The sequence below is a fragment of the Buteo buteo genome, chromosome 9 (assembly GCF_964188355.1).
Source record: "Buteo buteo chromosome 9, bButBut1.hap1.1, whole genome shotgun sequence".
In the NCBI taxonomy this organism is placed as follows: Eukaryota; Metazoa; Chordata; class Aves; order Accipitriformes; family Accipitridae; genus Buteo; species Buteo buteo.
In genome coordinates, this window is record NC_134179.1 from 32823341 (window position 1) to 32850933 (window position 27593).

At 39.1% G+C, this 27593-nt stretch overlaps 1 protein-coding gene across 1 annotated transcript in view; it reads right to left on the minus strand.

The window, feature by feature from the left end:
- Positions 1-27593, minus strand: part of PLEKHG1 (pleckstrin homology and RhoGEF domain containing G1) — a 139239-nt gene that overhangs the window by 105463 nt on the left and 6183 nt on the right. Inside the window, exon 2 of the mRNA XM_075035988.1 lies at positions 20517-20602. The gene's annotated coding sequence lies outside the window, so the exon portion shown is untranslated. The remainder of the gene's footprint in view (positions 1-20516; positions 20603-27593) is intronic.

The following is a 27593-nucleotide window of genomic DNA, read 5'->3' on the forward strand; positions in this document are numbered from 1 at the left end:
TGGATGTGGGTGCGAGTTACCGCCTCCCTTCTCCAACAGTCCTCTCCTTCAAAATTCCACAAAAATCTCCCAGCCTTTTTTCCCCTGCACATCAACTCATACTGAAATGTTCCAAGTTTGGGTTGTTTTTGTTTGCTTGGTTGGCTGGTTTTTTTGTAAGATGCTACACATTTTGTTCATTTTCCCAAACCAGGTCACCCTTGCACCTTCTTTTCCAGAGAAAGGCCAGTAACAGCGGCACTTAAGACAACTACACCAACAGATGAGCTGGTCCAAACAAGACCATCTGATCTATGTTGGCACGAAGGAGCCAAATCTCTTTTGCACATTGTTTGGCCCATCGATGAAAATCATAGTAACATCATTCTATCTCCTGACCCCTTCTTCAAAACAGCATAAATCTACAGCATCCTCTGCCTAGTTTCTGGAGCTAATCATCCATATTGCAGCTGCAATCCAAAAAACCTAACCTTCCCATCAAGCAAAGACCAAGTCAAGAATCCCTTTGTCATTTTCATTCTGGTTTACTGTAATTCCCTGTGTTTGAATGTGAAAAACGTCACAAATGTTCTAGTGTAAGGAATGAGCTGTCTGGCTCCTCTGTGGTTTAACTTCTACGCATGCAGCTTCTCCCTCCTCCAGTCTCTCCAATAGCTCTGAATCCATTCCCAGTGCTATCCCAAGGCTTGGGTTATGGTTTTCCAAGCCTACTAAAAGATCAAGTTCAGCAGCTAATCGCTCTGTTTCAGTCTGCAAGTCAAGACAGCATATTTTTTAAAGTGACACAGGATATGAGGTCTAGGAGGGAACATGACTCAGTATCTTCTCCTTCAAACTTTGTATAGAATGAACTGCTTGAAAAGATGAGATGTACTCAACATTTGGTCAGTGTCCAACCACGTTGCAAGACTCCTTACTTAACAACATATGCTGCTGCTATGCCAAGTGAAACAAAGAGGAAACCTTGCCCATAGGGTCATCTGGGAGGAGGAAGACAGATCCAAAACCTTGACTGACACTCCCCAAATACCCTTGTGAAGCATAAGTTCAAAGCCTAAGCAGAAAGATGTCAGTTTTAATTGGTGAAATGCATGTATTTACTTCTGATCCATTAACTCCGCGTTGATCACAGCAGTTTATCAGCTCAGCAGAAGCAATAGCTTTTGAACTCAAGTCATTTAAGTTCAGGTTGTATAAAATTACTTAGTATAATTAATGACTTATTTTTCTTTCTGTAAAAATGAACCGTTAATAAGTATTATTGAAAATATCCTCTTTTATATATGCAACTTTGCTGAAGATCAGCCCTACATTGCATATAATCATGCTCTACTACAGCAAGCTGATAGAAAACAACCCAACATCTCTCCTGCAGTGCTAGGAAATTGTGACAGCACCTTCCCATGATGGCATATGCACCTCTGAACTAGAAAGCCACCTGTTCCAGCACAGCTCCCGCAGGTGGCACTAGCTGCTCCTTACGGTGCCACGCAGTGCTCAACTTGCAGGCAAAACCAAATGCTTGTAGAAGAAGCTGCCTCTCCCTTCTGGTCAGCTTGCCAAGCAAGTGCTACAAATCCTTCTAACTTTCGGGTATCTGAATCGTCCTGCTTACCGCTCAAGTCTGGATTTGGGTTTGGATAGCCTGACAGCTAAGCTAGTATACCACCTTTTGCTTATTTCAAAACTTCCTATTATCAGAATAAACTACAGATCTTTTCTAAAGCACTGGGCATTTTTCAAGTTATATACACATACACTGTTTTCTCATGCCTTTGTACAGTGCAATTAATCTTAGCAGCCCTGCCAGGTCTTCACAAAAGTTAAAAAAAACCCACATAAACAACCAAAAACATCCATCAAAAGATCGGTTTTCACTTACACACAGTAAATCTGTCACTTTGGATGCTTGCTTTTGAATCTAAACTTGAGAAAATAGATAGACTTTGGTAAGGTGGCTCAGCACAGGACATGCCTGACATACACTCTGATGAAAAACAAGGAAGAGCAGGATAGGTAGGTCAGTCGCAAGATATTTAGAGACTTCCAGGCAAGTCCCAGCACTGACTGTATGAGTACAGCAGTAGCAAGTCATAGCCACCAAGTACAGCTATCATATCACAAAATACTGCTGTCATCTACTCGAGGATATCTGCTACTCAACAAATAAGCAATGTATTCTACGCAAACCATTTTCTGAGCAATTTAAGCAATAACACCACGTAATGCATTATGGCTAGTTAGTCCGCAAAAAACAACCAACAGCATAGTTTTCATTATTGAAATTCACAAACATGGAGATAAAATATTTTAATTGAGCTACCATTGCATAGTTTTCTGATTTCATTTTTTAGATAATACTAGTTCTACTGTTAAGTGTTAATCAGGGCCAAAAAAACCTGAATTTGAAACAAACCCATTTTAAAAGAAAACCCAATGCCTCAGCACAGACAAGAGCACACAGTTCAACATTTATTTACTACAAGAGTTTATTTCCAGTACCATTAAATTGTGACTCTTCAGTAATGCCTATACCAAATGCTGAAAAAGCGCAAAAAGGCATTATGCACATACACCAGCTACAGCACTAAAGAGACTAAAGGATTTTAGGGTGCAAGTCATCACATTGCAAGAACAGTCAAACCCATAGCCAGAACCATGACAGTTGCCAGAATAGACTACATGACTTTTCCTCAACAAATTCTCCAATACTGTAAGAATTTGCAGTGTCATTTTATGTCACCTGAGGGAGTTACAGCCAAATACAGTCTCTAGCCATTAGCTCTACAGCTCCACTTCTGCCTTGCCCACCATTCACCCCTCCAACATACACACTCCAGGCAGGTGTCTTGACTTGGTTAAAAAAAAAAACCAAAACAAAACAAAAAAACAACAACAAAAACAAAACCAAAAAATGCACTAATACTTTTTTTTTTCTTTCCCAAATCTACATTTGTTATTTTCACTGGTCACTAGCATCCCCTCTTCTTAAAAGATGTTTTTCTTGAAGCTTTTTTCACGAGAAAATATAACTAGAGATGCATTAAGTCTTGGTTTCCAATAGATTTCATTCTAGTGAGGTGCACAGCATAAACCTCACTACTGGGCCAAAAATTCTGGTTTAATAAATTAAAAAACCGTTCCACAGCTGGATATGAACCTGTCAAACTTCAGCAATAACAAAGGTTGCTTTATAGTACACATGGTTAAGGAAAGGAAACCAAAGAGGAAAAAATTTCAGCAGTGTTGATCTCAGAATTACTCAAATTCTTTTTCAAAGCTCTGAACTTTGCTACAGTTAGGAGATGCTGATTTGGCTAATAAACAATCATGCAGATGCACACACTCAAAGTTTCCCTCTTTAGTCTTTTCCACATTCAAGCCTCTGGTGCTCGGCAGCTGCAGCTTTAGATTCCTGATTAAGGACAAGGGCAGCTGCTGCTCCCTGCCCCTCTTAAACATTTAAAAAAACCCAAAACCAAAACCAACAACAATTAAAACAAACAAACAAACAAAGGCAATAACCCAGCTAGCATCCTAATAGTCATTTTGTAATCCCATTTCTCTCTTAGACAGGAAAGAACAAACAAAACCAAAAAACCTCCAGACTTGTGTCTGGCATACATAGTAAAGAACCCTTGATACCTGCTTTCACAGGCTTTTAGTCTCCTCCAAATTGCTTTTCTATTACAGATGTTGTGTGGTAGCACTTAAAGAGATTCGATGCCTGTGCTTAGGATATCATTACACGCTGTCTTGGAAAAGACCACTGTTGTGCAGATTCATCATTTCACAACAGGCTCAAGTAGTGAAGGAAATAAAATCGAAACAACAAAGCTGCAAGGAAGCAAAGCTGTTGCTGGAGCACAAAGAATCCAATCACAGCAAACAAGTCAAATAAAAGTAAATTATAATACACAAAGGCTTAAATTAATTTGAATCCTGTCCTATGTGCTGAATAAATATTACAGTGATGGATAACATACCAATGGATTCCAACATATCTGAAAAGTTTTGTTACTATGGGAGAAACATACTTACCATGTCCGCATGCATTTCACCTTCTGATACTTCCTTTTCGCATTTCCATTTCTGTTACGGGAAATTTCTTGACACCCAGCTAAAGTTCACTAACACCATGACACTTACTTTATAGAAGAAGGGAAACAACCTTGCCATTTGCTCAGTAAGGACATCAAGCTGTGCATATTACGTGGGGTAGTCTCTCCTGAAATCACAGGGCTATGATAATAATGAAGGTTTTTCTGCGGTTTGTTTTGTTTTAAATGAAAGATTTACAACCCTCTTACAGAGAAACTCTTGATATTTTAAGGTCAGTAGAAAAGCTAATATCTATGGGACAAACAAAATCGGTATGTATTTTAACTTTGTGTAGGGTCAGAATCAAGGCACTGAGATAGGGAATGACGTCTTCCTAAACTCACAGAACCAGTATGTAATGCAAACCTTGAAACCGCATTCATGGACAACTTGACAAAGAGATAAGGTGCATCCAAAAGCAAATACTCAAAGACTACAGAACACCCCAATGCTTTTTAAGTGTACAAATGTAGACAAGTCCATTTCAAAGTCAGCTGTTTTAGGGGTATTTCTTCTTTCCACTTAAACACATGTTTCTAAAAGCTCCCTAAACACCAAAAGAATAAAGAAAAGAAAAACACAAAATTATGTTCTGCACCAAATCAAAATCACAAGTATATTCTCTCATGCACACATTTTTCAAATCACTTCTATTTTTCTTCCAATTTTGCTAACAGCAGAGCAATTAGTATGCATCAACTCCAATTAGGCTGGTTTACCTCTTCTATAAAATACTTATAATGTTTGGCTTCACTATATATTTTCACAGAAATAACTTCAGACCTCATTATAGAAAAACCCACAGAACTTTCAAAAGAAGATCATACTGATGAAAGACAAAAATGTCAGCGCTGTCCAGAAGGTCTATTTACTTTGTTAAAAATTTTCCTAAACAACATTAATCCCAAGTAAACAAGGGAGAAAAATATTTTTCCCCTTAACTGTAAACTCTTTTGGAGAGCTAGAGAGAGGGGGGCGGGAGGGGAATTATACAAAGGGTTGGTATTGCAGATGCTTGTTCACAAAGGGGAAGCCTTTTTAAATCCAGGATAATGGATAATTATCACTTTACAGGTGGATCCTTCACCACTTTTCTCTCCGTAACACACGGTGACTCTGTTATGTTTTGCAAGGAAAGGAATGGCCACAGATTCACCAACAGAAGAAGGGCTCCTACGAAGCCCATTTGTGTGTTTCCTTCAACTGCAATTGCCTGAGTATGATATTACTGCTGAAATGAGAGGTTTAGACATGGGCTTTATAATTATTAGACAAGTAATACTCAATTGGCTTTTCCAGAAATTGTAATTTGAAAGGCTAGCCAAACTACAGCCATGCATAACAAAGTTACTTACATATAACCTGTGAAACACATTTTTTCCCCACAGCCATCAGAAAAAGCCCATGTAACTCCTTGACTACTGTAAAGTGTGATTAATGAAAATTTCTGGGGTTTTGTTTTCATCACAGAGTATATAACATTAGGCAACCAACACAGCAAATAGCATAAAAGAGTCATCCGTTAAAGCTTTCTGAGCCCTGACATGTTTCAATTGCCCAAACACTGAGCCTGGCTGTCCCCCACACAGCTGACTGCCGGACCGCTTCACACTCCTCCAGCTTTTCCTTCTCCCTGCTTTGAGGATATGTACATCTGTGTGTACGTATATATATTTAAATACACACTGCACACACATGGAAAAAAAGAGGAAAATAGTAACAAACTAACTGAGAGTGCTGTGCACATTCACCTGCAGTTTGTCCAAATGAACCTCCTCATAACTCAGATTAGGACATTTCCTGCAAAAACACTCCATTATTTATTAGGCCACTCCAGAGTGTAACTGTTGAAGCACGGCTTGCGAACAACATATTTTCTAGAGCCAAAGTTTGCAGTTATCTACAGAACACTCCAGCTGGTTGTGATAGAGAAGCCAGGGCCCTCTTGCTGTATATTAGCTTTGAATAATGTGTCCCCAGTTCAGCAGAGTTCAATAACTGCAATCTTAGTCCTATTCACTTTTGTGGCACTGAAATGCATGTGCCTGCTGTAGAGCATAGAGAAACTGTATAGTTTCAAGTAACATACATGCTTAATCTCTGGCAAACCACAGTTTTTATATATACATACATAACTACATGCATATACATATATTCACTCTAAAGAATATGGAATATTATATTAAATATGACTGGAAATAGAAAGAAAATTATTTCACCCACCTATGATCAACACAAGTAGAGAGCCTAGGAGACTAAAACTGGTAAAAGGGAAACCACACACAGTAACAATCTTTAACCTGCCACAATTTCCAAAGGAATTTGAACAACCATTTTGACAGAAGCAGCTGACAAACTGCTGAATAAACATTTCTTTTGGGTTAAAATGCAGTATACTCTAGACAGGGAAACTCCCTCTGTAATACCATAAATGTAAAAAGCTTCTTATCTCCAACATGCTTTCTTAGAAAAGCTGGATTTATTACTAAACATCGCATCGCCAAACGCAGACCTTCACTGGCCCCAGATGAGAACACTAGTTCCATTCAGAAAAAACACATGGGGGAAAAATAACATCACTTACAAATGTTATAGTTGGAAAGGTGATTTCCTTCAGCTGAATGTTTTTCTCCTTTCTACATCAGTCTAAGAGACTTGTTTGAACAAATCAGTTGTTTGTAAGTAACTCTCAACAACTGCATGGAGTCTGAGCCATTGTGCACTTTGACAGGACTTCATTCACCTTCTCAGAAAATAAAACAAATAAATAACTTAGACTTAGCTTTCAAACACAGAAACAAAGAAATACCTATTTTGTACTAAAATAATAGTCATCTGACATTACCTCATGGACAGCTTATAAAAGAGTATGCAATTGTTGAGAGTGTTTCAGAGATGTGTAAGATTCTTGAAACAACTCTAGTAATTCACAGCTTGTGCTAAGAGGGATCTTTTTTTGGTGAACTGCATGTTATTTTATAGCTTTCAATAAGATCAGAGAAAAAGCACCCCAAATCCTTTAGTGCTTTACACTGAAAATTATTTCAAAGATAGTGATCATTCGGAAACATCATGTTTAAATATAGGTTATTAAGGGGTAGTCAATAAAGGGTTTCCATTAACTTTACATTATAGTTTTAGAAGGTGTTAAGATTACAAAGCTTTTTAAATTTCTATGCTAACAGACGCTTTTCACCTAGAAAAGGAGTCCAAGTTCTCCTCTCTTCGCCTTCTTGCACCAGTGATGAAGGTCACCTTCCTTACCTTTCCATTTTAACAAAACTGAACAGTGAAGCTTTTTCTCCTTCTACATAGTTAGTAGAGAATCAGAAACAAATCACGCATTCAGCAGCTCTCCCTGCTCTTGCTGGGTTGCCAGAACTACTGATAAAGGGATGTGTCTCTTCCTGTCTATTCCCACCAAGTAAAATTTTACTAAAGTGAAAGATGGATCACATGTGTACTTCAACAACACTAGAAGGCGGCATGAAGGCTAATCAAGTATTTCATTTCTATCCTGAGAAAGAGAAGGTTATGAAAAGCAAATAGCTACATAAAGGAATTCAGTGCTTCTTAATTAAGAAAGTTAAAACCAATATAGTTCCCCAAATTATGTCAGGAAGTTTCAAAGGACATGTAAATTTTATGCACTGTATTAGAAGTGTGGAGGGATACAAATAAGACAACTTCACAAATCACTGTCCATGAAATCCTACAGCAAAACTGTACATGAAATTTTACAGCCGTAAGACACCATCAGACACACTTCTTTCATTTTCATAATATGTGTATCAACACTGCGGTTCCAAACACAACTAAAAATTCACAAGTTAGTGTTTTCCCACTGGCAATGCAATACATCTCTGTAGTACAATAGAGATGGGTAAGTCTTTCCAGTTACTTCAGTTTATGTAAACACAGAACACAAAATAAGGCCACAGGAATACAACTGACAATTCCTGAAGAACCTATTTTTAAGAGGCAAAGCTTTGTATTCAATTGGTCATTAGATCTGGTACTGGAAATCGACGCAAATAAGGACAGGGTGGGAGGGGGATCTTTGAATAGGCTTGACTAAAGTAAATATTCAAGGGGATATCACTCAAGTCAGTACCAAGAGCTTCAGCCAGTTTCCAAAGCCTTTTGAATTCTCAGAGCTAAGCCCGGTGAATTCAGATGAAAGTTCCTTTTCTTCCACTTTTAAGGGAAGAAATAACTTAAGCGAACTTTCTGCAAAACAGCCTCCCAGGTTTAGTAATTGGGGAACAAACCTAAAGCACTGCCAAGACACACAACTAAGCATTTATAAACCTTAATGGTTTATTCAAATACTAAGTACTGATGTACTGAACCAAAAAACATAGGGGTATTCCAATAATGCTGTTTCAAGTTATGTAGTTCCATCCTTGGTACATAGAAATCCCAGTTCCTCCATTCTTGCTGCCTAGCTCCCATTTTGTACTCTGAGGAACACTGGCACACAGAGCGCATACTAACGACACCAAGTTTCCACAGAACCCGGCGAGAGGCACAGCTAGGCGGGAGACCACCTGGCCCTGCCTCGGCTCCGAGATGATGTCAGCCTATTCAGCAGGGCAACAGAATAAAAAAAAAGTCCCTGCTGTATTTCAAACACACACAAAGGGCCATGTATATTACCACAAAAAGCAGGAAACCACTATCTCATCAGCAAATGAGACTCTGCAGCCCTCCAAGCCTTACTGCATTTAGGCAAGAGGAGCAGGTGGAGGAAGAAGCATTTGCTCCCTTTAGATTTGATGACAGTTACTCCATCTCTCTCCCACCCCTGTCGCTGTCCCCACAGCCTATGCAGTATTCCTGGGGGTATCACCAAGCCACTATCACTTTTTGCCCAACGGTTGCCGCTATATGCTGACCCAGCAGGGCATGTCAATTCAGCAAGTGCCAAGCCAGTTCCAAATCCTTCTTTTTTCTTTATGAAAAAATTTCTTTTCCTCTATTCCTAGCTCCCCCATTTTCCCCTACAAAACAAACAGTCCAGAAATACACTTTAAAATAAATAACAGCAACACTGCAGAGCAACCTTACTCAAGAGATGGACTAAAAAGTCTGCACAGCAGAGAAATGCTGACTAAGGAGTAGATACATTCACACCAAATAGAAAGTGACCCTTGGTTTTCCCCACAGTGAAGACGCTCACAGGATCGCTGGACCAACCTCTGATGCTGAATAAAGGCTGAGCTCACATTGCAGAGTTTTATCACTGGAAACATGAAGGCTATTCTTAAATTAATCCATTAGATGCTCCCATAAAGCGTTCCTGGGTGCAAAAGCAAGCTGGGACAGAATAGCCCACATCTGTGCTAATGAACCACTTCAGCCTCCAAAGCAGGGTGCGTAAAAAACATCTCTCCGGAGTGACACCTGAACTGGACTAGAGACTGAGGCATGCCTGGAAACTGTCTGGGGAGAAGGCTAGCTATAATTCCCCAAAATCATACCAGCAAACATGACCATCATAGACCATCTTCTTCCAGGTCTGGCAACATTCTCAGGCCCTTCTGAATTTAATACAGGTGTAACCTTATAGGACTCCTCTCTCAGGCCGCCTATGCTCACAGACTTCACCGAAATGTACTTTCGAGCATTTTTCTCTTACTTTAATTTCGTTACAAATACTTAAAGAACTCTGAATGGAGAGCCAGACACACATATACCGGCATAAAAAGCAGAACTGACCAGGGGGGAGGGGGAAGACAACCATACTCTCTGGAGAGCAGAAAGCATACAACCAAACTACTCTTCCCTTATGCATATGCCACTGGGAGTGGCAGGGTTCACTTCTACCTTTCAGTCCTGACCTTTAAAAGGGATCAGATACAAACCTTTTAAAAAGCATCGTTTTCTGTCTCTGTACCTGTGGGCACCTTTCTCTGCAACATCTCAGCTCCTGTACAGCCCAACAACTAGTGGATGCCTCCTTCAGCCGTGTCAGAGCGAGAAGTGTCCCACAAGCAGAGTTCAGAGGCGGCTGCCCAGCTCTCCTGTAGCAAGAAAAGTCCTCGTATGGCTGTTCCAGACGCAAGTCTGAAGTTTGGGAACCCCCATAAAGCTAGCAGGCTAATGCCAGCACGAAATGTAAAGCAGATCCTTAATGGAAGGGAGGTTTTTGTGGTTTGGGGGCTTTTTGGGGGGTTGGGGTTTTCTTTTTAAATCCAACTCCAGTACAGTTTAAGCAAAAGCCATTGAAGTTTGGGAAGAAGCTGCAATGAATCATAATTATTACAAAACAAAGGCCAAATTTTTCAAAACTGGTCAGTCATTTTAGCATCTACCCTAATTTGCAGAAAATAGGAATGCAGCCTACTTAACAAAAAACTACACTGTTGGTTGAAGTAACTACCAAACTTCAAAATTATCTATTAAAGTTTTGAGAGTCTTACACCTAAATGTAAGAAAAGTTTCATCTGTTTTAAAACACATATCCATGTGGTGCTTCTGTCAAATCATTCTTATTATCTGACTTTATTTGCAAAATAGATATGGGAAAAAAATAACAACAAACAAAACCAAGGAACGAGGTTTGGATTACATAAACCCCAGAGGGTTGAATTAACATAACTTTTATAGTGTGTCTAGAATTATTTTGTCTTTTTCCAAAGTTAGCTGTCAGCAAAATTTACACACAAACTCAACCATTTGATTAATTGATTTGTTATAAAAATTACTAGTTAAAACAGATTACCTGTAACTACCAGCTTCAAATCTCTGAAGCTGAAGATTAAGCATATTTCTCTAAGGAAGTAAATGAACTGCTCCACTTTCCAAAGAAGTAATTACAAAAACATAACACTTGTTTTCCAGTTTAAGCACGTATTAAAACTGAAATAAAGTCCATTTCAACCACATACATATTTTGTGGGCTTTTATTGCAGTTTTGCTCTTTTTTCCACCCTGCAAGGACTCTGTCAAAGATCTACTTGAACTGATGCAGCAGAGTGCATATTTGGCAAGATTATAAGAGGATATCAAGTGAAATAAAGGTTTTCAACATTTCAGCTGAAATAAATGAAAAAAAAATATTAGGACGAACAGTAAAACGCCCTACAGATTCAGAACTGGAAGGCGATAGCACATGGGTTCCCCAGTGTCTGATTATCGGGCAGTGTTTTACATCCCACTATTCCTCTGGGCTGCTTGCGCCTGTCCCAGGAGGGCTGCGCTCCACTTATTCCTAAGTGTGAGCCTGCTATTGTAGACAGCAGTGAAAATCCTACATCCAAACAGCATGAATTAAGCACTAACACTTTTATATAGAGTATGAAATAAACTTTGGAAATCTTCCATCCTTTCATTCATCCTAACATATCAAAAAAAGGTGGACACTGGCATCTTCAAGACATCTACCACGAACAGCATCTTTGGAATCTTTGCAATCCTAGATTAACATATAAGAATCATCAAGGCAAAATGATTTGTTTACTTTTAGTGATAAAGATCAATGGCAGGAAGTACAATACTATAGAGATATTAAAATATTTGTATTATGCCTATTTTTAAAGAAGTGTATGTTTACATTATGCTTTCCACATACACAGAATGAAGTATGCGTTTTTGTATCAGTACTGCCAATTAATTCTAAGGGAAACCCCCAACTACTGATTTCATTTCCAGCAAGCATGCAGCAGGCTTTTGTCACCCACCTTGAAGACCAATATCCAAGCAAGCGGGGAAGGAAACTGCTTATGCAAGGGAATTTCATGCCTCCCTCATTTAAACAGTTATTTACACTACAGGATTTACTCAAGTATCTATATCCTTACGTCTTGTAAGGATACAGATAAGACAAAATATGATTTGACAATATCAAGAAATGTACACTACTTTCAGTGTTAAAAGGCTATAAAAGAGCTTTATGAGAATTACTGTTTCAGGCATTTAAACTACATCTTGGTTTGCAACCTAGTTATGTGGAATAAGTAGCAACAGGGACGAAGAGCTGGGGACTCATCTGATTACCACCCATGCCCTGTTGCACCACAGCAGATGAAGCACAACAGCACTTGTGTGGGGCTCCTCCAGTCCCCAGAGTGAAAAGCATTTGGGTTTTTTGCCTCTCATCTCTCCTGGGGAGTGGGGCAATCAAATCAAGCTGTTCTCAGGAAAAGAACGCTGAACGGTAAATTTGGTTGTTAGGGATTTCCCCCACCACCACCCCGCTGAGCACTCTCACTCCACTGGACGAGCAGCAAGCTTCCACCTCTGGAAGACAGTCCTCTCTCTCGCACACACACACACACACAAAATTACCTGAATTTTATAGTTTCATCCAGCTTTTATTTCCTTGGTCTATGCATAGTAACAATACAGATATTAAGGTTAGCGCAAGCGTGTTACCACCGGCGTCACTGTGTCTCTTGAAGTCTGCTGGACATTAACAACCCAGCAGATGGTCATTACTCCAAACTCCCCACCCTCCATCATCATTAATTCAGGAGCAAACTCATTTCAATGGGCTAGCCCCAATTCATAAAGAACTCATTGTCCTGGCCAAATTAATAGCTTTAGATCTTGCATTAACCAGATGTGCTTCAGAGAGACAATAACATTTTAAATTATAATGTCCTGTTTAAAGTCCACTTCATTATCATTTCTCATAAATATTGGTGTATGAGGCAAGCTTTAAAACTATGAACTATTCCCAAAATAAACACAAAAAACTCAGTATTTTTGGTTTAGATTTGAGACAGATTTGGCACAAACATCCTCAATTATCCTGCAATCCACTTGAGCAAAAGCTCTCTACTCTGAGACTAAAAGTGGCACGTAGGCTTTTGAAAGGCTTCACTTCACCCTGAAGATTAATAAACCCTCAACACTGGCACATCCAATAAAGAGACAGGCAGTTATAGTGCCTATTACATAAGCAACATGATTTAGACCAATAATAATAATAAATAGGACAAATCAAATTTGTAAGAATTCTTTTTAGATCTTAACTTCATTGCTAAGTCATCAGTAAGAATTTTAATATATGTCAAATGGGGAAGAAAAAGGAGTAGAGGGAATCATTTGTCATGACTTGAGTCACGTTGTGTCTAACATCTGTCAGACTGTTCACATTAAAACAACAGAAGAATCTCTTCCACAGGAACAATTTGCAAAAATGAACATCAGTACACTAGAAGCAACTAGCTATCTTTCCAACTTATGGAAAAAATAGTAGAATTTTGAAAATATCCATGTTCTTTGTGAGGAAGAGGTAGAGACTGCTGAAGGGCTGTAATCCAAATAATAATAAGAAAAAAACAGAGACAGAACTTTCCAAAGAGATAGTATTCACTTCAGTTTTAAATTATGTTGTTATTTTTCCATGGAACTGAACCACATTTTCTTACAATCCTGTATCTTAAAAACTTCTCTTGCTGATAGTTTAATTGAAAACTGTTTGTGTGAATGTTCTGTTTTCAATAAATTGCTATTTTCCAACAAAATATTCTAGGCTGAAAAATTCCTAACTGGCTTAACTTTTAAAATCACTTCTCAAGTGTAACATTTCATAAAGTTTAATGCCTTTCCTTACTTAAAAGGCTACATTGTGTATTTTCAAAGATATCCACTCACTCTCATACTGGCACGAAACTGGCAACATTAGTGTTTAAACTTTTATGCATGGAGGGTATTTTTCCTAAGTAACCCATTTTCATGTGGACAAAACAAATATAACAATTGTGATTTTAAGGTCTTTTCTATTCTACCTTAAAAACAGGATTAGAAGCTACCTCTCCAATAATCTCTAACCTCCACTGGATCACAGAAGACTGCAATACCAAACACAAAATATACAACTATCTATACTAGGTAACTTCACACATCTAAATTATGTAGTAACCAAATATAATCCAGGCTGGATTTACCCTTGAAGTACAGTTTACAGTCACAGCTGAGGGAAGGACGCTCGGGCTGAAATGTCTGGGGGGGTGACAAACACACTCTTGAGAGGTGACAAGGGAGCGAGGGAAAATGAGGACTATTTTCTTTTAAAAAGGAAAACAAAGAAAGCAAGGAAAAACATAGTTATGTCTCCTATCAAATTCCATACTGGTATAATTTTTAATTACAAAAGAAACTCATGAATCAAGGACAAAACACCATTTGATGTACTGTATTTATACAACTGAAGCTAAGTATGCAAAGTGGTGGGGGTTATGTATTAAATATTTTTTCAAATTCCTACATAACGTAACTAATAAAAATATTTACTTTTACAAAGGGTCAAGTGGACAGAACATAATTCTCCCAGACAGAAACCAGATGTTTAGTATCTTCAAAGCGATGTCCGTGCTGATAAAAGCAGTAGCTAATCTTTTTTTTAAAGGTTGAAGTTCTTGCTGAAGTTTCTTTTACTGAACAACTATGTATCATGTTTTAATGAATATCTGCCTCAACAGAACAAGTATTCTTACATTTTTAATAGGATTTTGGTTTGTATGTATAGTCATCAATGCATCAATACTCAAAGAACTGCCTTTGAAAATACTGTAAACCAATCTACAGTCCTGCTCTAAGTCACATACTATATCTTTAGCTCAGGATGAAAGAAGTCACATCTGTTCCCAAAGCCAGGATTCCATAATAAAAACATTTTAGCAAACTTCTATATAGCAATTTGAATACGTTAAGTCACAAATATTCAAGTGTTTCTCATGAGTCATGCAAGAAGTACAGAACAATACATCAACATAGTGCTTGGAATTACAAAAATCTAAAACAATTTACTATCTTTATTAAAACTTACCATAATGCATTAAGACATCCCTACAATAGAATTTATGTAGAGTTGAGCAAACAGATTTCAACTGATTCTGTGGGGTTTTCCTGCATTACTTGGCTGGTGCCATGATCAATATTTAGCTACAACATAATGCTTGCCAACAGATGCAAGATAAGTCTGAAATCCTATGGGGATAGGCTAAATGTTTAAAAGGCTTTTGAGGTATGAACAGGGTCTTCGTGCATCTCGCTCAGAAAGCAAAAACATTATTTAGTTGCTTAAATTACCTTTAGACAAGCCTACCAAAAGAAACCCACCAAAACCAAACACAAAAAAAAAAAAACCAAACCAAAAAAACCCACAAAAAAAATCCTCCAACCAGCTTTACCTCTGGAAAGAAGGAAAAAAAACCCATGCCATTTAAAATTGGGTTTATGGCACCTGTTTTTCCATTTTCCGAAGTTTGATCTGACCAGGGAAAAGCAGCAATGATGGAAGTTTAACCTTATCTATGCTGGATAATTATGCAGTTGATTACTCCATGCTGTCTGCAAATTTAGAGTGCAGGTGGAAATCAGTTTTGACGCCCATTTTGCCAACACCATAAGGGAATATGTATCACTGGGGCATTAATTGTAGCATGATTCATTTATGGTATCATGAACGTTGTATTCAGCTGTGTTGCTGTTCACCTACAGCACAGTATATTCTTGCTTACTTTTCCCATCTCTAGTGGCCCTTATGCATCTGTTCTTTGAAAATCCTGTCTAGCTCAAGGAAGGCTGTAAGCTTCCAGCTAAACAGCATCTTACGGATACAAGTTGTACATCCCAACACCTCCTTTGGTAAGTGCTGGGGATCCTCGCTTAAGAGGGCAGCGACAGAGCAGCTCTTGGGATAGCAAGTGACAAGTAAGGGCTGAAAAACCCCCAATTTTATCCTACACACATCAGAAACCCCCAAGAAAGAGGGCAGCACTACCTTGTGTGCTAACTTTAATTAACCAGCTTCAACGAAGCTCAACATAAGCACTATCAGCAAGCACTGTAAGTACCAAAATATTTAGTCTGTGCAAAAGCAGAGTACTGGCACCTTGCTTACAAGAAACACTGCAATTAAATATGATAAAAGCAAAAGGAAGGAACAAAAGACAACAAAGTAAGTGGTAAGGATTCAGATTTACAGAGCTCTTTCGATTAACGGGTTTTCAAGCACTTTGCGTGGCAAGAAAACAAAAAGGTTCCCCGTAGGCACACTCCGGGTTTGCACAGAGCACAGCCCACTTTCACTGGCTTCTTTGTAATACAGGAGTCAGAAAGAAAAAGAAAATTGTGGCAAAACTGTGGCTGGTACAACGTAGAGGACAAGCTGTAATACAATCCACTACCAGCCCATACCTACTTCACCCAGCCGCTTTACTGAACGGCCTCAAATATTTCCCCAGACATCTGTCTTCCCCACCTTCAAGTCCCCTTCTTCTCTCAGGCCAGACCCTTTCCTATACTTCATCATCCATCTGTCCCCAAAATTTCTCTCTCTGAAACCTGTAAAGCCAGGCAAGGAGCTTCTCCTGGCTCCGTCCCCAGCCCCTCTCCAGGAGGGCAAGAGCACACCACAGAGCTCCCCAGAGTTAGGCTGCAACACATCAAGCAAAAGATGCTCAAGCAGGAGATGGACAACGGTATCACAGACTTAGAAACTGCATCCTAGAAATTGTAGTAAAAGCTGCGTGACCGTTTCAGCTTTTGGGTCCTTGATATGAGTGCTATTCCCCCCCGCTTCCCCAGAGGAAGCCATTTTCAGTATGATTTTGGAGTATTACACCTACAATGCAGTGACTATAATATGAAGACAGGACTCATTTCCTACATCGTGCAATCAAAACACAGTACCTCCCTGAAGTCTTTGCAAGATTTGCTTTGTTTTTGTAAAATACACTTATTTGGAAAATATAAACAAGCCATTCTGTTCCAGCGTGCAATTTGTTTTTCTGCTCTGGTTACACCTGTGACAAAGGAACAATACAGTCACTCGTCACCCACAGCCCCTCTATTAACTAGTCCTGAATGGGGGCGAGGGGGGGGAAACGTAGTCTTCAAGACAGTTTCACTGCTGTACAGGATGCTCACCAGAAAACAACAGATGTGCTATAATCACTACTGCCCATTCATTTCCTTTCTGCCAGAAAGAAAGCAGCAGTCATCAATTAAGAACCCCTATCTACTGGACACAAAAGGAAGTATACACTTTTCCTTGGTCATTTGACCGTAACAATAGGAGATGGCAGCGGGAAAGGACTGACCACTCTGAGCAAGCATGGGGGGGAGATAGGAGTGAGCGAGCTTGTCTTTGGGGATTTTTTTTTTAAATAAATATAAGAATTTTTATTCTACACCTTAATACAGAAATGTTTAAAAAAATAAATCACTTTGTCTATAGATTATACAAAATCCTCATTATATTATTCCTGAATTTGTCCAAACAATTCATTTTATCTTTTTCACAGCAGAAAATCCCAAACATGTGAACTGACAAGAGAATTAAGCAACATTTGGAAAAGCTGTTTTATCAATTAACAAAGCCTTTTTTAAACAGTTATCACAATTTGTATAAAACCGTTAGTCTAAACGTACCAAGTGTTTAGACTTTCAATATGTCACTGGCATAAGTTATTTGGATTAATATTTTTAAGAAGGCTAGTCAGATCTGTGAATCCTTCTGTTAAAGATTACATTCACTGGTCAGCTTCATCACTCTGAAGTAGAACAACAGCTTTCATAAAATTGCCAACCACAGAAAACCCTAGAGATGCACTTTATATTATGTCTGTTTCAGTCTGACTACAATCAGCCACAAAGGGTTTGGGGGAAACTCATTAAAAATTGCTAGCCTTAATTAAGGTATTAGGCCCTAATCTAGCATGCTAAATTAAACCCCAAATATTCCCATGGATACTAATGCAACCGCTCTAAGAACCTGGCAGGCAATTCCCACAATAGGAAAGCTTTTACTGGCCTTCACATCGCAACTGAACCCCTATTTTTGCCCCATACCTCTACCAAAAATAGAGCTGACTTACAGAAAAGCTCACACGTGGGCATGCATCATTCCTCTCCACCCTCACACAGATTTGCAAGCCCTCATACCATTAAAGACATGGCCTAAACAAAGCATCCAGTGATGCAGATGCTCGAGGAATTTTTTTGTGTAGTGATTTTTAGCATAAACACACTGCATAATAAAACTCATGCTGAATTGTTAGAACAAAGTATATTGATCTGATGTTTCCTTCTCTGCTACAACAGATGTCAGGATTTTAAGAGCTGCTGAAGCCCGTTTTCATTCTTTCCAAAGATCAGCATATTCTAAACACCAACTTCTTAAAACAATTAAACCCACACAATATTGTTAGATAAGTCAAATGGATAAGAGCAAAATATAAACAAATTTCATAAAATATCTCCCCCACCACCCCCAAAAGTTTTTCAGAGTGAAAATATTCTTAAAACCTCCAGATTTAAGTCTGGCACATGAAGCAAATTTAGCAAATTTACTGATGGTTATTTGGTACAGATTTAACATCCATCCCACAAAGCTGTATCTGCCCAAACCATTAAGCTATTCTTTTTTACAGGACACCACTCCTCATATTTTAGGTTTCTTCCTCTTTCCCATGAAATTAATTCCTTACTAAATGCACTTCATCTAGTCCTCAAATGCCTTATCCCATTAGCTGATACATTCCCACACACTCCAGCTTTGTTGATACAACAATTTTCTGAAGTACTTCACAGTGAACGCTTGTCTGCCATGGATCCCAGAAAATCTTAGGAAATCCTCTGCCTCTTAGGACACATGCACAAACCATGTTATCTCAGCTTTCAGAAAGAGGTTATTAGAGTCTGACGGTCTGTTTTAGCTTTTCTGTTCATCATGAAAACTCATTAAAATCAATGCAACTCAAAACCAAGGCCAAGCAGCACATTTGAAATGAAATGGAAATCAGGGAGCGGGGAGGGCAGAATTTGTGCAAGTAACTCACTTTCTAAGGTCACTAGGCAAATATTTCACATGCATTTGGATATGCACAAATTTCAGGCTAAATAAATAAAATTATTTGCTGTGTGGAACCTGGGAATGTACAGCCTCTCCACATCTGTGGACAAAAAAAATATGCTAGTAATTAACTTTCAGCAAATAACACAGATAACTAGTGTATTGAATTTAGGTCATGCCAATTATTTTTCTCTAAAGTATGTTAAAACATGCAACCGTATTCAAATCTTGTTATTTTTAGAAAATACTGAAGAGGAATTTCTGGTCTTTCCCCTCTCAGCCTCTGCAAAATGTTTTCCTACTTACAGAAACTGTTCTCCTTTGGATCCAAAGGAAAGTAAGATGTCACTAATGTTTGTCAGATGTAAGCTTCAACTGAATGCTATGCAAGCCTGCTAGTGTCTATCTATGAAAGCTATGCAATCTCAAAGCATTGGGTCCAACACAAAGTTGCCATTCTCCCAAAATTTTAAATACATTTGAACACAATTGGATCATCAATGCATACAACAAAATTATATTACAAGCCCCACTATCAGGAGGGTAAAATAATAAATATTATTAACTAGTGGTCTAACATAGCATATTAGTATTCCCTCCCAGGTCACAGAAGCCAGAGTGGCAATTAACATAATGTACTTTTTTTTTTTTTTTTTAATTTTAAAATAATGCATGCTAAACTGGTTCCAGCATTAGCACTGGAAGGAGTGAAGTAGGTTATTTATAAGTCACCGAGTTTTTCTAAATAGCAGCATCCCTGCTGTTAACCACAAAACCCATCACTGAATGCCTGCTTTATTCAGAGAGAGAAAAGAGTCCTTTGGGCTGGCACCAGCACTGAGGAGGAAAGGAGGGAGAAAGGGACCTTGCCTAAAGCCCTCTTCTTATTTAATATTGTCTGTGGAGTCTCCTGCCAGCCCTATTGTGAAGATTTCTGGAATGTCAGTTTGTTTCAGATAATCAAATGAGTGAAATCAGTTATTACAATCAAGTTACATTTCCATGGCATCTAAATCTGCTTTTCCTATGCTCTCAAGTTCCCCAGGTCCCCCAAGACTTTCAGATAGTGAGAGTACATAAACAAAATCAAACCCCCTAAAAAAAAATAATTAAAAACTATGAAAGATCAATTTCTTCTCAGAATGACATATAGTAACATAAGAAGTCTCAGGAGAACGCCGAAGTCCCAGATCTCCCCAGCCCCATGGAGAGATCATTGTTTCTCCATGAATGTAGCACTTCTACCTCCAAAAGGACAGAACCAAGCAGCCAAACAACACTTCACCTACAGAACTTTAGCAAAACTTCAGTTACAGAAAAAGACTTAGCCTCCCCTAACTGCTTAGGTGCCCCAAAATTTTAATTTAATTTGCATAAAACCCTACTAGCATGCACACTGAGAAAACCCACCATCTTGGCTAAACAATGTTTCAGGCCAATACAGTACAGCAACCTATTGTGAATCCACATACTAAGCAGTCTCATGGTTAACTTGAGGTATGTTCACTGAACACCAACACTAATCACCTCAGCCAGAAGCACAAACATGATCTCTTTTTTTCTTTTTTAAAGTAAAAGTTAAAATAATAATAAAAAAATTTACCTGGTAGGGCACTCGTCAAATGAATCACTGTTAAGATAAGACAAAGTGGAGTCGCTTTTTCTCTCCTCTGTTGAATCTCTGGCCTTCTGCAGAAAGGATAGTAGAAATTACGGAATTAGAGGAAGGATAAAAGGGAGCACAACTGCGCAGCTCAGCGGGAGGCCGCGCTCACCCCGGTTTAGACCCTCTAAGCCACACTTGCTGTACTGCCTGCCCATTCTGCCTTAGAGAGTAGCTGAATAAAACGTAGCACGGGCTGAATCCAGTTCAGACAGGCTAAAGGGTCAGATTTTGAATAGGAATTAGACGCTAATGTGATTCCCAAAATCCCATTAAGAGTCTTACGACCTCTGCAAGTGCCTACCTACATGTATCTTTAAAAATCTAGACTGGACACTTTGTCTATGGTTACGTTCTAAGTCTGTGGCAGAGCAGGAAAGTGCTGCTGGGCTCCCAAGCGCTAAACCCTGAAAGCTTCAGGCCATGCTCCTTCTGGAAATTGTTAGCGCTGACTTTAAACTTAATTATCTTTAATGCCTGGAAACTTCTGTCCAAATGAACCCTCACTTTCCTAGTGAGCAACAGAAGGACACGGCTCTAGCTGTTAAAGCAAATCAGAGCCATGGGTCGCTTTCCGAGATCTGTCTGGTACCTGCATCTGACCTAGATATTTTCAAAAGGTCAACAAAGAATGATAAATAATCCAAATTAAAATATTGTTTCTTCTACCACTTCACAAAAAAGCAGCTATTGTAATTGTGATGCAGCTTTTTCTAGCAAAATTTATTAACCTATCTTGAAGCCTAAAAAATGCAGGATTCTTGATTTAACGAGGGAAAGAACTCATTTCTTTTGCTAAATTTGTAACCCTTCCCAGCTTCAGAACATCAACTGGAACATCAACCAGGAATTGAACAAAGATACCTTTTTTATTATTTTCATTTCTCTAAGCCATTGCTCTACATTTGCCTGTTCTAGAAGACCCCAAGATTAATTTGCCTCTCCTCCTGAGCTATTTCTGTGCTACGGACTCAGCCAAAGGTGACAGTGAAGAATCCACAGAAACCAAACATCAAATGTGCTTGCTCTAAACTTTCAAGAACCTATTGAATGTAAGGCCGGATTTTTTTTATTTTTTATTTTTTTTTTAATATCACCATAAGGCCTGTTTATATACTTGGAGTGGAAACAGTGCACATTCAGCTGCAATTGATTTCCTGTATGGCAAAATACCTCAGGCATTTAGCTGGCTGGGAACACTGCAGAGGCCTCTTACCATCACCAGTTTTTTGAGACCAGGAAGCTCTGCCCCATGCTTGTTCTTATGCCAGAATAAACAGAGTCCCTACTGAGTGTCCAAGTTAATTTGGTCTAGGGGAACCAAATCATAAACAGGCAAGATTTTATATTTCAAAAATCCATTTAAAAAACATTGGTCTACTTTCAACTTCAACCGTAATACAATCAATTCAATTTTACTCATGTGGCATAATGTTAATCTACAGATGTTTTTTAAATACAAAAACTACTCCACCCGAGCGAAGTTTGGGGTTTTTTTAATGAAATATCAATACATTTTCCCTCATCCAGTTGCTATATTTACAGCAATAAATCAACACTACAAGGCAATTTCACAGATTAAGAGAGTGCATTTTTTCTCTTTTGGTATCACTGAGTGACGATTATAACAACAACTTTATTTATTGCATTTAGGTTTTTTCTGTTCATAACTGAATACATAGAATAGCCTCCACTAACATTTCTATGAATCTGAAGAAGGAAATACGTGAGTAGTCTTTCAGTCTAATCACAGGAACCTGGTAACTGTTGTAACATTCAAATGCCCAGCCACCTGACTGTACCTCAGATGATAAATTAAGTGAAACGAAAATACAAAGTGAGCTGTAATTACCATCCTACTTTCCATTTAGTGCATGCAAGTTTCCTTAGTCTCAAATCCTCCAGAGGCAAAGGACTCAATTTCAACTGCTAGAGAAAATTGTTTCTTTAAAAGCTCTAGAAAGAGACAGACTGGCAACACAACCACAACCATTTAAATATACACACATATGTGTATATATTTGTGTGTGTATATGTATATATACACATATGTGTGTATGCATATACATAAAAATAAATTAAAATCAGGAAACCAGACAGTCCTGAAGAAGCCTAAACTTTTTATACGGGCACTCTTGTTTGATAGAAGTTTCATCGATAACAGCTTCTTAGTTCCAGAGTAAAATTATTGGCCTAAAGCTGAGCAATATTCTCTTACTCCCAGAGCACCCAACAGCCTTTCAAAGCCTTTGGATCGATGACTTCAGACAGGGTCCTACAGTCACATCCAAATCAACTAAAGCATAAGTTATTGGATGCTACAGAGCATTCTTCTATCAACCCTTAACTTTTTCAAGAAAGTTTTCTACAGATCTTGGTATTATCATACCATATAACAGAACAATCTGTAAGGAAAATGAATTTTTCATCCTGTGAATTTTTTGACCAATTTGGCTGAATAGACAGTTTATTTCTCAAACATCAATGTAAGAATATTGCACACTTTTGCACTAGAAACACTATCACAAACATTTGCATGCCCACTTAAAGAAATTGATTAACCAATACACTGTCATTTGTCCTACAATTTCTATTTCATCTTTTAAAAGTTTGTATGTTTTAAAATAGCCTTATTCTAGAAATATAATTATTAATAAAAAAGCTTTGCATTCTTCATCACTTTTAGAAAACAGATAGGATTAAAGCATCAAGCAAGTAGCAGTTTAAGAAGCAAAAACCCCAAAGAAACCTACATTCAGATATTTAAGTTGACTTGAATCATAATGACTGGCTGTCCTATGAAAAACGTTCTGGCATCTGGAGATTTCACTGTAATGTTAAATGAAAAGCCCAGAAACTTGAAAACTATCTTTCAAACCTCAGTAAAATCAAGGTTGTCTTTCTGGGTATGCTCTGCATGGGAGGCAACCAAAATAATTTGCAGCAAGAGGATGGGTGCTTTATGTTGTTCTCTTAGGAGTCTTTGAGATCATCTTCACCTGTTTTCCTAAGAAGTGTAAATGAGACACAACCCTTCCGTGCTACGCACTAACGGTCCCGGACTGAGATGCTCAGCGAAAGGCTAACATTATCACTTTACTCCAATAAACTGGCCCCCTCAAACCATGGGTTTGAGTTTTGCAATCTTAATCCTTAAGAATTTCCCTACCCTGTTTCTGCTAGGGGAAAAGACCAAAGTAAGCCAAAGTCATCCAACTATGTGTAATTGTGTTCTACAAACTTACAAGTGGAAATCTGCTTAAATTACAAGTAGGCTATCAAGACATACATTCCATTCATTGTCAACCCTGCTCTTATCTGGTCCCCAACCATACTAAATCACATCTCGCATCCAGACAACTTCATCCTTACAACTTGGATCATGTTGTGTATTCAACATAATAAAATGGTGTCAACTTACTGTGGTATTTTAAAACAAACACTCTTGCCAAACAATTCCATATACTGGTCATCTAAGAAAAGCTGAGAATTAAATTCTTAGTAGAAGTTCACATGTGTTAGATGGCAAAACACTGTGCAGGTTTCATCCAGTGATGAAGACTAAAGAAAGAATTTTTTTGACATGATTTCTACTGAGTTATGTGGCAGTACTTAAAGCTCAACTTTTCTGTCCAAGGAAAGCAGCTTGCCTATTACAGCATCAAGGGAAGGCCACATGCTGTAGCACCTACTCATTGCATGACGTAATTGTGATGAACGGACACAATATGTGCTGCATCCCAAGGAAATGGAATTATTCCACATTAAATCAGCTGAGCGCTTTCCCAGACATATTAAGCTCATTTCATGGGCTAAGTACATGCAGCGCTCCCAGACGTTCCTTCACTCTACCCATTCACAACAATGAACAACACAAAGGCTGAGTTGCATGAGCAGGTCAACAGCTAAGAGTGAATCTTTGCCAGAACTCCTCCAGACCATCCCTGGTACAACCTCAGACTGTCCCCAGGAAAGAAGTCAGTGTTGGGCAAGTATGGGCATAGACAAGTAACTCTGACCCAGGTACCAGAACTAATCACTTCCTGATATGACTCAATGTTTATAACTAACAAATAAGAGAAACCTACCCAGTACATTTTTCTGAAATTGTCAGAAGACGGGCATCACCGATCCTCTATTGAAAACAAAAAGGACTCATGCAGCATGGGCATTGATTTAAAGAAGAACACAATGAAAAAAAGACTGCCCATATAGTGGGCAGTCTGACCTCATCGCTACAAGACAGCAGCAATGAAGAGGCATTCAGATGGCCCTGGCACCCAGGAAGCTGGAATAGCTGCATGATGCACACAGCCAGGGTGGGCAGATGAATCTGTCAGGTATGTATGGAAGCACTGTCCCCTGGAGATGAAAGAGACTAGAAAGCAACAGATCTTCTGTGACAAAGGCTGAAGACCGGCTTTTCTTCTGAAGACAGCAAACCAGATAGCTGCAGCTTTGTTTTTGCAGAATTCTTCCTTGAAAAGCAGACACAGCTCCTATTCTATCCAAATAGCACACAGTGGCATGTGGAAGAGATCCCTTCTTCATACCCCACCTGTACATATCATAGGTCCCATCACGTCAAAGCTTCACCAACAAAGGGCAGAAGAAAAACGCCTATTCTGCTTTGCTTTGACCTTGTGGGAATCTGAGTCAGTGCCTATGCTGTGCTTTGGATGAACAAACTGCTTGGGGGGGGCCTGAGGGATGCAGGAGCCAAATCCGTTGGGTGCATTTGACAACGGGGTGATTTATTGGCAGGACCCTCTGCTGCAGAGTTGCAGGAAGAACCTCCTCAATGTGGTTTCTTTTGGATCTACACTGTGCACAGGAGCAGCAGGGTGGCTTAGCTGCGAGACTGAAGAACTCGAGAGACATCATCGGCACGTACAGCCATGACCGAGGAAGCACATCTGTGTTGGTAACAGGTTATGCTACCGGAAAGGAGTGACGCTGCAGATGAAGTGGCAAAGTGCAAGCTGCACTAACGCAGATCACCAGGCTGAGTCACCACGCAGATAGCTCTAAACTCTGCTCAGCATGGCTCACGCCTTGGTAAACCACTCTGTCCTTCACGCAAAAAGAAAGATGGGGTTTTCTTGATGCTCTGTTCTGCATTTCCCTGCTGGCAGACTTTATGAAAGAGGAAGGTGACTCCTGAAGGTAAGGTCTGCAGAAAGCCTGGTCCTTTTCAGCTGAAAAACTTGCCTAGCACTGACTCTCTCAGCATACAGACATCTCTGATACCAGCTTAGGAACACTGTCATCTAAAGCAATGGAGGAACAGAAGCATGCCATGATACTGCCCTATAAATCAGAAAGAAACCTTGGAGATTATATGGTTATTGATACCCTCAGGAATTACTTACTATCTTTCACTTAATAACAGATCACAAAATTGTATAGTATATTACCAAAAAGCCTAGACTGTGCCTGATACTCGGTGCTGCAGGTGGATGTTCAGGATGTAAGTTAATGGCTTTCCCCTGGAAACCTGGGAAAAGTTCAGAAGATCAAATGAGTTCAAGCTCAGGAGAAGGAGATGCTGGAGATGACACCCTCCTACCAAAAGACAGAAGAGACTTCACAGCATAACCAACCCAATAAGGCAAGGATTGTAAAAGGCTACATTCAGCAAGGAGTGTGGCAAGTGGGCCTGCAGGGCAGAGACAGCAACCTCCTCAAGGCAGCAGGAGCACAAAATGACCAAGATAGATCAAATCAGACATTTATGACTTCAGACTCATCTAACATGACAGAGACTGACAATTATCAGAGAAGACTGACAGAAAGGAGAGATTACAAACTTTGTATGCTAGTAGTGTATGAGGGAAGGCAAGCTGCCTCTCCAAATTCAATAAGGATTCATTGCTAAATACATCTTTGTCTACCATTCAAATAGGCTAAGACTGCTGATTCTTCAGAGAAATCAGTGTTTCTGCAACGGGCTGCAGTCTATGATGACATCACTCAGACGCTAAGGTATGACAGCTCTCCGAGCAACCACACAAGGTATGTTATCAGGATAATAAGAAGGAATTGGAAAGTAAACAATGACAAAGCTTCACAAACACTTGAGTGTGAAGCATGCTAATCTCGGCAGCACCAAACCTGCTTGCAAGCTAAAATGATGTTTCTGCTGATATTAACTTGGTTGCAGTTTAAACAGCAAGTGGAAAGCTTTGTGCATACTGAGTGATAAAGAAGATTACAGACTTGCATAATAAGTGGTTCTTAATTTCACCCATCTATTTTCAAAATTCTTTACAAAGAAGGAACTATAATTTTTCCTTCATATCAGGTATCAAGGACACAAAGCATGACGTTACTTTAGATTGAAATACCACAGATCAGTGGCTGCCACAGAAAGCAAATGGTTCTGCCACTGTATTTCTAAAATGCATTGGGACTTCAGCTATGAACCTGGACTCACTGGGACAAGCAACACAAATACAAAAAAAAAAAAAAAAGGAAAAAAGAAAAACAGCAAGAACAGCAAGTTGATACTGGTATGCAGAAATCACAACAAAGCTGCAGCAGACACTGTATCTAATCTTAGGGGACATGCAGAGGGGTAAACATTGGTAAATACTTAAACAAAGAAGAGTTTACAGGAGGTTAGCGAGGAAAACTTGCCTGTGTTTACAGATAACTCCACCTAATACAAGCGGAAGCATGGGAGAAAGTACAAGCACTAGGGCCCACGCACTAAATCTAGGAGATAGAGACTACTCATGTGGCTGATTAAAGGCAGAAGCTGACCTTGAAGCCCACACCCAGATGACAATGCCGAAAGATGTCAGCCGTGACCATGAAAGGAAGCTGGCTCTTAAACCGTCCCTGACAGTGCTCCTTAGGGCAATCCAAATAGCCTTCTCTTTCCTGAGCTAGGTATCAAGGTTTTTATCTACAACAGCTCTGAGTAAGCAACTGAGCAGGTGATTCGATCACCGTTCCAGTGGTACCCTTTTTACCTCTGCTCAGTACTTCCAGCGAGAGGACACAAGCATCCTA